Raw genomic sequence first — 13,998 nt, 5'->3', positions numbered from 1 at the left:
CTGGGTGGCTCAGTGGGTTAAGCCGCTGCCTTCGGCTCAGGTCATGATCTCAGGGTCCTGGGATCGAGTCCCGCATCAGGCTCTCTGCTCAGCAGGGAGCCTGCTTCCTTCTCTCTCTCTCTCTGCCTGCCTCTCAGTGTACTTGTAATTTCTCTGTCAAATAAATAAATAAAATCTTTAAAAAAAAAAATCACAATCACCTAAAAATTTTTCCAAATCACAAAACCTTAGAAATAGTTGTTTCTGTAGTAAGCACAGTAACTGATCACAGTATGTATCAGGCTGGAACAGGTAAGTTGGAAATGTAAAAAAACCAAGTACAGAGATTTTTAAAATTCCAAAGTAAATAAAACAATCTGGAAATTCTTGGAGTTTGTAAAAATATATTACTTCCATGCACTAAGAAATAACTAAAAAAGAAAAAGAACATCAACATTACTTTAAAAATATTTCCTAAATAATTTTCATCTCTTTGGAAAACTCATTCATTCTAATCAAAGAATACTCTGTATTAAATTAGCATTTATTATATGCAAGGCACTGTGAATACCATGCAGTATGGGAGTGAGGCTTGGAATGGAAGCCAGGAGCTGACCATGAGTTTATATTTTATCTTAGAGGCAGATGGAGAGGCAATAAAAAATTCTGAGCAGGGTGTACGTAATGTGATTGGATGTGAATGTCATCACTCTGGCTACAGTGCAGAGGAGGATTAAAAAGGGCAAAACCAATGGCAGAATGCACTTTAAGGAGACTTATTTTAAAAGTTCAAACAGACACGATGAGCTATTTAAAAAATCATCCCCCGGGTGCCTGGGTGGCTCAGTGGATTAAGCTGCTGCCTTCAGCTCAGGTCATGATCTCAGGGTCCTGGGATCGAGTCCCGCATCGGGCTCTCTGCTCAGTGGGGAGCCTGCTTCCCTCTCTCTCTCTCTCTGCCTGCCTCTCTGCCTACTTGTGATCTCTGTCTGTCAAATAAATAAATAAAATCTTTAAAAAAAAAAAAATCATCGCCCAAAATTTCAGGAGTTTTGCCCAAGCTTCTTATTGCCAAACTGAAGCTCAAGTGGTAACAGGCATACAGCAGGAAAAATTAGAGAAAGGGAAACTCAGCAATAACAAAAGGCAATCTAGACAGAGAGCTAAAAAATAGTATCCACAGCAACAGTAGCAAGCAATAGGCAGCGATCTGGGCAAGCACGGCCTGTGTGGTAGAGGTCTGATAAGGAGGTGCTATCCCAGCAATCAGGAAAAACGTAATAGGGCAACATGCCAAATTTCAAGGTTCTTGATGAAAGGCACAAAGCAGATAGCAAAGAGGTCCAGCTATAAGACTAGAATTCAAGAATTCAAAAATAGGAGACAGAAAATAGGACAGCAGCAGAAAAGATACAGATTCTGGACTCAAATTAACCTACTTTCAAAACCTAAATCTGCCATTTTCTAGCTGTGAAAGTCTAAACAACTAAGCCTTTTGAGCCTCAACTTCATCTACAGATAGGGGATAGCACTACCTATTTACAGGGTTGGTGAGGGAATTAAATAAATGAGGTATTATATTTTAAAACACCCAGCAGAGTTCAACAAATACTAGTTTCATCCTTTTTATTTCCCTTACATCTAAGCTACTACAATAAGTAAGTCTTCTGCTTGGCCACAAAGTCAGAAAGGCTTCTCTGACTAGGCATTAAAGGACTTTAGGTACAGAAAATAACATCCCTGAAGCAAGATGCCTCATGGGAGCACTAATTCATATAGAAAAGGTGAAAGAAAATGAGTTGCACAAGTAAAGGGGCCTAAAAAACTGAAGTAGAGTAAAAGTTTAAATAATTAGAATCAGGGATGCCCAGTGGCTCAATTGGTTAAGTGTCTGTCTTTGGCTCGGGTTGTGATCCAGGGTCCTTGGATGAAGTTCCATATCAGGCTCCATGCTTAGTGGGGAGCCTGCTTTTCCCTCTGCTTGCCATTCCCCCTGCTTGTGCTCTCTGACAAATAAATAAATAAATCTTTAAAACAAACAAAAAAAAGATACGTAATTATAATCAGTTAGCCTAATAGCATATCCACACAAAAGAATACGTCATTATATAAAAGAAAAAAGGGGAGAACTCCCTATATTTTGAAGTCAAAGGACCACCAACATACAGTTCAAATGAAAAGGCTATAATATAAAACATTAATATGGGGCGCCTGGGTGACTCAGTGGGTTAAGCCGCTGCCTTCGGCTCAGGTCATGATCTCAGGGTCCTGGGATCGAGTCCCGCATCGGGCTCTCTGCTCAGCAGGGAGCCTGCTTCCTCCTCTCTCTCTCTCTGCCTGCCTCTCTGCCTACTTGTGATCTCTGTCAAATAAATAAATAAAATATTTAAAAAAAAAATTAATATGCTGCCTTTTACATAAAAACTAGGGGAAACAGTTTCTATATATTTTGTTTCTATTTGCAAAACTACTGGTAAAATACATAAATGATAAATGTGGTTACCTATAGAGAGCAGAGAAGGCAGGGACAGAGTAGTAATAAGACTCTCAACACAGACATTGGAAAAGGTATGTGCTATGGTGAGTGCTGTGAAGTTTGCAAACCTGGTGATTCACAGACCTGTACCCTGGGGCTAATAATATATTATATGTTAATTTTTTAAAAATGGAAAAAAAAGACTCTCAATATATACCTTTTTATATTATTTTGAAATTTGAACCAAGAAACCGTATTACCAATTAAAAAATTTTTACACAAATTTTTAAATACTTGAGAAGCCTGAGTTTTGTAATATATTCTGCTACACTTATTAATTAGAACTTACCTGTACATATTTTACTATATACTGACATAGTTAATGATGACTTACCTGTATACATTCCTAGCAGTATAACAGATTTTAAATTCCCCAGAAGAAAGAAGCATAATCTCCTTGAAGATAAAGATCATGTCTTATTCATTCTATAACCTCACTGCGGAGCACAGCGCCTGATGCATAGTAGTTCAAATAACCACTATACAGTTTCTTACTCTTAATCCCCCAAATGTTAAGGTGGATGTGAACCTTTAAAAAAAGGGGGGGGATTTTTTCTTGATTCTGTCCCCTATTCCACCACGACCCAAGAGATATTCCTTCTTCCCTTTATGACCAAATTTCTAGGAGTTGTCTAGTCTACACTCATTCTATGTCTATCTTCCTCAATCTAGTTTTTCACTAACCCCTCTATTATAACTCTTCTGCTAAGACAATGAATCTCAAACTTTATATATTTCAGAATAATGAGAGCAGGATTTAAGCGATTTCCTATGTAGCCACTTTCCCATTCCTTACTTGGCCTTTTAATAATCTATAAGGTCGAGGGACAACTGGGTGGCTTAGTCAGTTAAGTGTCTGCTTTCAGCTCAGGTCATGAAAGATCCTGGGTCCTGAGATCCAGCCCCGCATCGGGCTCCCTCTCCCTCTGCTGCTCCCCTCAAATAAAATCGTAAAAAAGAAAAAACAAAAACCTGTAACAATCTATAAGGTCTGAAATGAAACATGGGGAGTTGATTTTTTTTTTTTTTAAAGATTTATGTATTTATGAGAGAGAGCGGGGCGGGGGGGTGGGGAGGGGTGTCAGAGGGAGAGAAAGAATCTCAAGCAGAACTCCCCACTGAGCTCAGGGCCCAATGCAGAGCTCCAGGATCATGACCTGAGCCAAAATCAAGAGTCAGATGCTCAACCGACTGAGTCACCCAGGTGCCCCAGAAATGGTATTTTAAATCAGTATCTCATTTAATTCTGATATAGGTAGCCTGCCTAAACATATCTGAAAACCAATGGGCTAAGGTCATCAATAACTTTCCAATAGCCAAATTCAACTTTTGTTCCTATCTCTCAGCATTGGATACCTGCCTAAAACTCCTTCCTCCATCGCCCTCTACCACACAAACAGAGTCTCCTCTCTCACCACCACTTAAGTTTCTTTACTTCTAAAAGCCCCTAACCCTTAAATGATAATGCTTCAGGGCTCTGTCAGTGACCCAATTCCTTACTTTTATTCACACTTGGTTAAATAGTAACAGTCATACCCACATCTTCAACTACCACTAATACAACCCTAAATCCCGACACTTTAAATTCCAGAGGCTATAAAGTATAGGAGGGGGAAAAAAAATGCTTTAGCATCACATAAATCTGAATTCAAAATATTTACTCTGCTATTTACATGGTAACATGCTTAAAGTCACACACTTTTCTGAATTTCCACTTTGTCCTCCTTTAAAACTGAAAACACCTAACAAGGTTTTGTTCAGATTAAAAAAAAAAGAGAGAGAGATTAAATGAGAGAAGTTGCTTTCCCTTCCTCACATGCCCAGAAGACCCCATACCATGGGCCTCAGAGGTGGCAAGCAAGGGACAACTAGCCTAAGGTTGGGAAACTGGCAGATACAAGGTGACTGAGCATGTAAGTAAATATACTAAGGATAATGGTAGCCAATTTCTTACTGTGTAAAAGGATTTACAAATACAGAAAGGGGAAGACTAGAAAGAACCCTGGGGTGTTGGATTGGAATTGATATATCAATGTAAAATACAAATATAAATGTAAAATATAAATATATATAATTAAATATAGAAACAAATTCAGGTTTTTGTGTGTGCATACATTTCCTAGCTATGTCCACTCTAGAAGTGATTATACTCCAACACATTAATGAGCACATTAAGCATAAAAATCTCAGTTTCCAGATATCACCTCTACTAGAAGAAATCAGAATTCCTTGAGAAGATGCATGATTCCAGAGCTGGAACAGAAAAAGTACAAAATGAGTTTGGAACATCTCATGCCAGAAAGTAAGAAATGATTCAAAGGATGGGGACATATCAAAAAGATTCAGGAGCCCTCCTGAAGGGGGTCCCACTAGCCAAATCTAGGACAATTTAAACATTTAAAAAAAAGTCAAAAATAACAATAAAACACACTGAAAAGGAATAGAAATCCACGAGTACATACTGATATAATTAAATGAATGGGTAAATAAATGCATGGGGAAGAAGGAAGACATGTGTTTTCAGTAGAAAATCAACCAGTAAGTACAGATGGCAACCTTTATAGTAATGGCTGATTCAGGCAGAAGTCATCATCAGTGGCCCCAAAGACTGGTGAATGGAGGTTTGATGAAGAAAAGCCTTCTTGGAGCGTTAGAGCTCTTCCCACAAAAGAGTTACCAATTACAAAAGTAAAAAGGATGACTTTACAGTGTAGAAACCTAGTAGAGAGGAACATAACGTGTTCAGGGTAAACATCACAGTGATGGGACAATACTGTATGCATCCTAGTGATACACTAAGATGAGCACATCATTTCTTTTTTTTTTTTTAAGAGTTTAATTAATTTATTTGACAGAAAGAGATAACAAGTAGGCAGAAAGGCAGGTGGTGGGGGTGGGGGTGGGGGGAAGCAGACTCCCTGCCAAGCAGAGAGTCTGACGCAGGGCTCAATCCCAGAACCCTGAGATCATGACCCAGAGCCGAAGGCAGAGGGTTAACCCACTGAGCCACCCAGGTGCCCCCAGCACATCATTTCTATGGTATACCTGCCAACAACGCACACAAGCAAACCACTGGATGAACCGAAGTTAAGGGATATCTTACAGAATAAAAAAAGTCAAGGTCATAAAAGACAAATACTGAGGAACTGTTTCAAACTGAGGAGACCGAAGAGACATTATAATTAAATGTAATGTGTGATCCTCAACTGGATCTTAGACCAAAAAGAAAAGAGAGAAACTGTTGGGATAAAAGGAGAATTTTGAATGGCATCTGGGGATTTGAAGGTAGTGTTGCATCAGTGTTGATTCTCTGATTTGGTGATTATGTAAAAGACCATCCGTGTTTTGGTAAAGACACACTATATTACTTAGGAGTGAAGGGCATCATGTGTGCTACTTGCTCTCAAATGGTTCTCAAACAGCCTATTGAGATAAAAAAATGGTACATTTCTCTGAAATTACTGGAAGCAGGGATAAAAATGAGAGGCCAGAAATGAGATGACTTGGTACTTTCACTAAAATTTGAGAATCTAATAAGATGTAGCAGAAAGAGACAAAGGGTCAAAGATGATGTTCAAGTTTTTTCTAAGGCATCTGGAAGAAAAGTCCTCACTGAGCCCACTACAGTGAGTCACACACAAGAATGCTGCACACTTATCTTGTATACACACAATATATATATGTAATATATATATATATATTAGAAAAATTATTTAAGGAAAAGGTTTTTTTTAAGATTTTATTTATTTATTTCACAGAGATCAACAAGTGGGGGGGGGTGCTCCCCCGGGAAGCAGGCTCCCTGTTGAGCAGAGAGCCTAATGCAGGGCTCCATCCCAATCGTGACCTGAGCTGAAGGCAGAGGCTTTAACCCACAAAGCCACCCAGGAGACCCCAAGGAAAAGATTTTTAATTGAAATAATTCAAGGGAAAAAAATTGGTTGAAGGAAATTCCAGAGCTCTTTGTGCTGGATTTGCAACTTTTCTGTAGGCTTGAAATTATTTCAAAATAAATTAATTTTTAAAATTCAGTAAGAACTCATGACACCCTTGGTGCCTAGCAAAATACCTGACTCACTACATGTACTCAATAAAAATTATTTGGCTTTCCCTTTCCAGCTGCCCAAAGAAGAAATCTTTTCCTCTTTTCCTCTTATATCCATTCTAATGAAACTGCCTAATTAGTTTTCACTTCTAGCCCCACATCCTTATTTTGATTTCCCCATTTCCAACCATAATCTCTCACCTGGACCACTGCAAGAGCATCCTAACCAGTCTCTCTATGCCATTTCTAACTTCATCTTTGCATGTCCTTATCTCCTTCCAATGAAATCATGATCTAGAAGTTAAGAGTTACCTTTCAAAACTTGTACCTAATCTTATTCCATTATTTAAATACCTACAATTGCTTCCAAATGTAAATTCTGATTTCCCAAGAGGCAGACTAAACACCTGTGTCCGGAAGAGCAATGCAGAAGCACCAAAAATATATTTCACATATACACACAAAACAATAAAGTAATTACTGGGAGGAAAGGGAAGAGAAGAAAGGCAGGTTAAAAGAGGGACTTTAATCTGACCACCTTTGTGTTTATTTTAGGGTCTGGTATTGGTTATACATATATTTTTTTTTATCACATGTGGGAATGCCAAGGCTGAGTGGGTTCTATAAACTTTCCAATACTTAAAGCCAGTAAAACAGTGCTTTTCTCATTCCTTTTCTCACCTTGGCACCAAAGAAAATATTTTTTAGCACAGTGGGATAAGCCAAGACTGTTTAATTAATGTCAAAGGAAATCATCTGGGGGTTCCAATATGCCCAGGTCCAATAGGTTGATGGGTACCTTGCTCTCTGGCGCATAGGCATGGCACTCCTGACACACCAGTTTGGAAGTTCTAAAGTTCTTAATGTAATTCCACACATAGCCCAAACAAGGACCTCAGAAGGTTTCATCTCCTAAGTAATCAACATCCACATGCAGGAACACAGACATCAAGACTCATTCCACAGACAGAGCCGACATATACAAGACAACTTGCATTTCTCCAAACACACTAGGCATCCTTTCATACTTCTGACATTTTGTACATGCTGTTCTCTCTACCCAGATCAATTCCAATCCATCCTCCAAGACACTACTCAAATGCCACTTCTCATTTCCCCCAGTTCTTATTACACTTGTCACTCTGAATTGTAATCGTTTGTTGACATGTGTTACCATCCCAGAATTAGGTTGGTAAATGAGTGTTTACTACATCATTTCCCAATAAGCCAAATTTTCCAAAATAAATTAATTAAAACCATTTAGGTAAAATTAAATTAAAACCGGGTAAAATTTTATAATCAATTAGCATTTCCCCCCCCCAAACAAAAATGCTCATTGTTCTTTAAAATTTCTCTTTAAAAGAAAACCTAGGAAACAACTAGCTGACATTTTTCTCATTTTTCCATTTCTATCACAGTGAATATAAACAACTGCTTAGCAATTCACTGTGATTTATCAATCATGTGATTGCTTAAGTTTCCATTCTTAAAATCTGCAGTGAATCTCTCTGTGCTTAAAGTTTGTTTCCTCAGTTTAAAATCCTAAACTATTTGGATAATAGTCCAGTGGTATGAATATTTTATGCTAGATTTTCTTTTATTTATTTATTTAAGATTTTATTTATTCATTTGACAGAAAGGAAGAGTACAAGTTGGGAGAGCAGCAGGCAGAGTGGGAGGGAGAACCAGCTCTCTGCTGAGCCAGAAGCTGGTTGTGGGACTTGATCCTACGATCCCTGGGATCACGACCTGAGCCGAAAGCAGCCGCTTAATGAACTGAGCCACCCAGGTGCCCCTGAAATATGGTCTTTAAACATTCAAACTTTGTTCCAAGGAGAAGTACAGTCTTTTGTTAAACAATGTTTTATAACGGGGGCGGGGGGAATATTCCACCATTCTTTACCTGTGCTTTATACATACTCTTCTACAAAGGAAACTGACTAAACAAAAAAAATTGTTTACATAAGGGGTGAGTATTTTGGGAAGAGGAGTCCTTTCAGATATATTTAATACTACTGAACATTTTATTTTTATTTTTATTTTTTTAAGATCTTATTTATTTATTTGTCAGAGAGAGAGCAAGCGAGAGCGAGCACAGGCAGGCAGAGTGGCAGGCAGAGTCAGAGGGAGAAGCAGGCTCCCTGCCGAACAAGGAGCCCGATGTGGGACTCGATCCCAGGACGCTGGGATCATGACCTGAGCTGAAGGCAGCTGCTTAACCAACTGAGCCACCCAGGCGTCCCAATACTACTGTACATTTTAATAAGAATCCCAGAACTCTAGAGCAAGAAGGGACAGTGGACATAATCTTATAGTGACAACCTCTTCATTTTCACAACGGATTAAATTGAGGCTCAAGAACTAAATAGGGGCACCTTGGGTGGCTCAGTGGGTTAAAGCCTCTGCCTTCAGCTCAGGTCATGATCACGGGGTCCTGGGATCAAGCCCCACATCAGGCTCTCTGCTCAGTGGGGAGCCTGCTTCCCTTCCTCTTTCTCTGCCTGCCTCTCTGTCAAATAAATAAATAAAATCTTAAAAAAAAAAAAAAACTAAATAAGGTGTCTAAATGTCATATACAAACTAGTGGAAGATTCACTACTAAAACTCAGATTTCCTAGGCAGCAAGATCTAAAGCTGTACTAACCAATATTAATAGCTTCTAGCAATATCTGGTTATTTAAATTTAAACTGGTTAAAATTAAATACAATTTACAGTTCCTCAGGCATGATAATCACATTCAAGTGATCTATGCCACACATGATTAATGGCTACCATACCTGACAGTGCAGAAAGAGTATTTCCATCACTGTAGAAAGTTTAATTGGACAGCATAATCTACAAAATAAGCTTGAGTCAGACAGACCTCATTTTAATTCTACTTATTAGTAGTGTGATCCTAGACTAGTTAATTTCCCTTTGACCCCATTGGGGTGGGGGGAGGAAGCAAAGGATTAATACTTCTCTCACAAAGTGTACTTGATGATTATGTGTGATAACATGAAAAGCCCCTTTACTCTGTCAGGCACAACAGACAATTAACACTTACCCTTTGGATACTTTTTTCTTTCTAATCCCCAAATAACATCTTTATTAAAAGATACAAACACAAGAACACCCCAATTAATATCTTCCCTTCAAGATAATTCACAGCATCTAATTTTCAATCTGTTCCTATCAATTTCTTCAAATACTTGCACATTTCTTCCAGGGTTGCTACTCAGGAATAATGAAAAATGAAGAACAAAGGTAAAGGGAAATGCCTTGAGTGAAGTAGAAGAGAATGTAATAAATTTCTTGCTTATTTCCCATCCTATTTTAAATATGACTATACTAACTGATCACGCAAAGGAAAAGAAAGAAATTACACTGTCTCTAGATACTGCACTTCCACACCAGTAAAGAAGATTCTACAGTACTTCTACATTACACTCCTTCTCGCCACCTGTACTACTAATTGAATATTAGATGAAGGAATAACACTTTCCTCTTACAATACTTTTCCGGTAAACAGTAATAAAAAAGATTTCCAGAATGTTAAACCAACCTTCCAGGTTTCACAGCTTAATCTAGTAAATGGACAAATTTAACAAATCTAGACTACAGCACATAAAAAACTTCACACTATGCATGCTATTACACAGAAAAACAACAAAATTCAACTCAGTTTGTAGCCAGTGATTTTCTGCCAACAGTAAATTTTATGTAGGAGCAACAACTCATATTCAGCCACATCAAGTTAGAAACTTGCCATTTCTCATGAGATCATCAATTTTACACTCCTAAAACTAATAAAGAATTAAAGAACTTTTAAAGGTTCATGTTTAGACATCCACCAAACAAGACCTCTACATATATATTTTTTAAAGCTTTCTTGTTGCTTAAAACTGACCATATTAACTCCCAAAGAGCAGGGGAGGAGGACCCCCTCAATGTCTCCTTGAAATATGTCTGGCATTCTCTTACCTTGGTCCATAAAGATAATTCACTCAAAACATGACCAACAATCCCCCTTAAAGAGTTCAGAACAACTCACATAAATGCTAAAGATAAACACTGCATATTATACTGTCACTTTACAACTCTAATTAATTTTATTAGATAAAACTAAAATATTTTGAATATACAAATCAGAGAGTAACAATATTCTACGGAGTGGGTCACATAATTTTTTTTTTAATGAAAAGTTTAAAAAAAAAGTCTTCATCACTATCCTACATAAAGTACTTTATACATTAAAAAAAGTCAGGCTTCTATGCCTGAACTGATGAAATCTAATTTGTAAGAGTCTATAATTTTTTAAAGTCCTTCAGTAATAATGAAGTGTACATTGGTTGCATTAGAATAGGTCAAATGAATTTTCCTGAGGCTGCACTCTAAGTACATCTGACCCAGAAAGTATTTTTAGCAAGTGTGTTCAATCAATGCTGGTTTTATGCCTAGCCTAAATTAGAAATTGGGTGTCACAAATTTAAAGTAACCAAGTTAGTAGGGACATTTTAAAAACATATTTTACGTTTAAAAACCTAAAAGATACTCAGAACATAAGAAAAAACCACGGGTTTGAAACAATTCGATACCCACAGCCCCAAAGCTAAACAGATTAGGAAACAGGCAATAAGAAAGTCATATCCTCTTCATTACTACTTTTCAGTTAACATGTGATTTCCTAGCTTAATAAACTTTAACCTACTATTAATAAAAACTACAAAACAGTGATGGCTTTTTTTTTAATCTCTTGCCAAATATTTAAACCAGATTAGCTAAATCATAAATATTCCATGGCCTGAAAGACCATGTTTGTTTGTTTGTTTTTATTAAACCAAACCACTCAGGAACACAATATTGGACCATGCGCATGTTTCAGTGAAAAACAGTTAACAAAGATACGTGTGTCATTAAAGTAAAACAAAACAAAAAACAGAAAGAGACATAAAAATAAATTCTGTGGTAACTGGAGCATAAACTTATTCTGTCAAAAAATGGTGGGGTCCACAAAAGATTGCACTCTTATTTTGAGTCAGTAAAATTCTATACAAACTTAGGCTTATGAAAAATCTCCTTCGTAAAAATTCGCTGAATTTATATTCATCAAATTCAAGATCTAATTGATATATCTAGCTCTATTTCAATAAGCACACTCTGGACTCTGATCATTTATTTAAGGTCAGTTCCTACTCCCCTAAAAAAAAAAACGAAAAATCGTTCTCTCTGGCAAGTTAAGGTTCCAAAATCAGGATAAAAAAATGTCCGGGCTTTTACTGTTCCATAGTCTTTTTACTCAAACCATCTTTTAGAAGTCGGATATACTGGCTTTGGGTGATTTTTTTTCTCCCCCTCCATAAAAATGTGTTAAGCTGTAGTTTTCAACCAGACCCAAGATTTGGTCACATAAACCTAATATTACTCCAACTCTGATTTAAAAGCAGTTGGTATATTGAAGATATACAGGTTCCCCTGGAACAAGCGCTTGAAAAATCCTACAAAATCGTTCTTGTCCATAGTGGTGTCACTATAAGAGGCAACCCTAGACATAAAAGCCTCCCCTTCCAAATTTCGCAGACACACCAATATATGTATCACAACAATATATGTAGGATGTAAACTGTTCCATTTTAAGGAAACCCTGGGAAATGCATCAGTACATCTACTTAGCTACATCTCAACTTTTTTTGGCCCAACTACAGATTCCTAAATACAAGTATATGCCGGTAGACTCACAAGAGCCTTAAAACTTCAATAGTACGGACAATCTGCCCAGGCTGCATATGTAAGAAGCACTCATACAACCCAATTTAAAATTAAAAAAAAAAAAAAAAAAAAAGGAATCCTACCAACAATGGAAAACTCAGAAGATTCTAAAATCGTACCTAGACTTTAAGTCCTGTGGAACATTCCATCTCCGCACCGATTCCATCCCCTCTCCCTTAGCTCACCCATGTTCCAACTATAACCCCCAGGAGCTGCGAAAGCTGAGGTCCCGGGAAGAAAGGGGAGCGGGGGGAACAAGCATCATTTTTCTCCTTCTCTTAAATCAACCTTGCTGCCTCCGGCAAGCCCTACCTGGCTCGCCTCCCACACCCAGGTAACAGCTCCGCGCACAGCGCAGGGCCGAGAGGCCAGTCGGGACCCCAGAGCCTCTTACCTTCGTAGCACAGCCGCCTCCCCTCGGCTAGAGAAGAAAAGCCTCGAGGCCCGGGCGCGCCGGGGGGAAGCGCGTCCGCCGCGCTGCTCCCGGGGGCTCCCTCAGCGCCCCCCTAGCAGCCGCCGCCGCAGCGGCCGCGCCACGGCCCCGAGCGGCCAGCACCACCTCATACTGCGGGGCTGCCGCGGACCGGCGCCGCTGGGGAGGCGGGCGGGAGGCTGGCTGCAGGCGCGCTCTCCCACCTCCCTGCGGGGATGAGATAATCCACACCCCCCAAAGTGCCGTGGGGGAGGGGAGCCCCGGGGCGCCAGGGGTGGGGGCTGGCCCCAAACCTCCGACCAAAGCCAAGTCTCTCCTATCCCCGGCTCAGGCCCCCGAATTCAGCCCCTGGGGACTCAGGAGTCCTGAGAGAACAATGTGGGGGGGCCGCGAGGAGCGGAAAAGCGCGCAGCGCGGCGAGAGCAGGCGGACAATCCTGGCCAGCGTTTGTGTGTGAGAGTGCAAGAGGAGCTCAGTCTATCCACTCCTTGTCTTCCTCCTCTTCCTCCTCCTCCGTCTCCTCCTCCTCTCTCAAGCACACCCCGTCTCCCAGGCCACAGCATAGCAACCGAACATGGCGGCTGCGCAGACGCCGCCACTCAGCGGCCAGGAGCGGCGGCGGCCACAACTTGAGGCGATCTCGCGAGAGGCGAGGCCGAAATCCTCCCAGCTAGCGCCCGCAGAAGAGGTTGCACCAAAGCGGGCGCCGGGGGGACACGCAGGTGCGATGGAGGCCGGACCTGGGTAGGTTGGGAAGGAAGGGCTGGAAGAGGGGCGGGGCGCTGTGGCCCCGCCCCATGGCCTAGCAGCAATTCGTTACTTGAACTGCGACCCCTGCTGGACCTACTGACCTAAGGAACTCGACGGAGGGGCAGAAACCCAAGTTTTAAAGGGGAAAACCAGACTTCTTGGCCCAAGGTCTTTCCAACTTCAGTACTAATAGAGGATACAGGTTTTAGGATGCAGTTTTGAATCATTTCCTCTCCTAAATATAGACACTAAAACAAAGAACAAACACTGTTCTTTTATAAAACGAATGGTCTGGGTGCTTTCTGTGTGTCAAGAATGGTGTGCTTTAAAAATTGAATTAATTCATTCGAATAACGCATATGAATTTGGTGTTGCCATGTCAGGTGCAGTCGTATTTTACTGATGCTATAAACTCATTGTGATAAAACTGATGCCTACGGGCTGAGTGATGCCAGCTGAAATGATGGGAGGAGGGATTTGGGGACCAGCACACCTCCTTTTGCAAT

At 39.9% G+C, this 13,998-nt stretch overlaps 1 protein-coding gene across 3 annotated transcripts in view; it reads right to left on the bottom strand.

Moving 5' to 3' along the window:
- PTPN4 (protein tyrosine phosphatase non-receptor type 4) overlaps window positions 1–13,693 on the bottom strand; it is a 216,864-nt gene extending 203,171 nt beyond the window's left edge. For 2 of the 3 annotated variants that reach the window (XM_059394458.1, XM_059394460.1), the window contains exon 1: window positions 12,704–13,693. The gene's annotated coding sequence lies outside the window, so the exon portion shown is untranslated. The remainder of the gene's footprint in view (window positions 1–12,703) is intronic. The other variant, XM_059394459.1, reaches the window with a different exon arrangement.
- Window positions 13,694–13,998: the final 305 nt, after the last annotated feature.

This window comes from Mustela nigripes, chromosome 3 (assembly GCF_022355385.1).
Source record: "Mustela nigripes isolate SB6536 chromosome 3, MUSNIG.SB6536, whole genome shotgun sequence".
NCBI classification, from domain to species: Eukaryota; Metazoa; Chordata; class Mammalia; order Carnivora; family Mustelidae; genus Mustela; species Mustela nigripes.
Note: the sequence above shows the minus strand (reverse complement) of the source record. Positions and strands in the feature narration are given on the sequence as shown.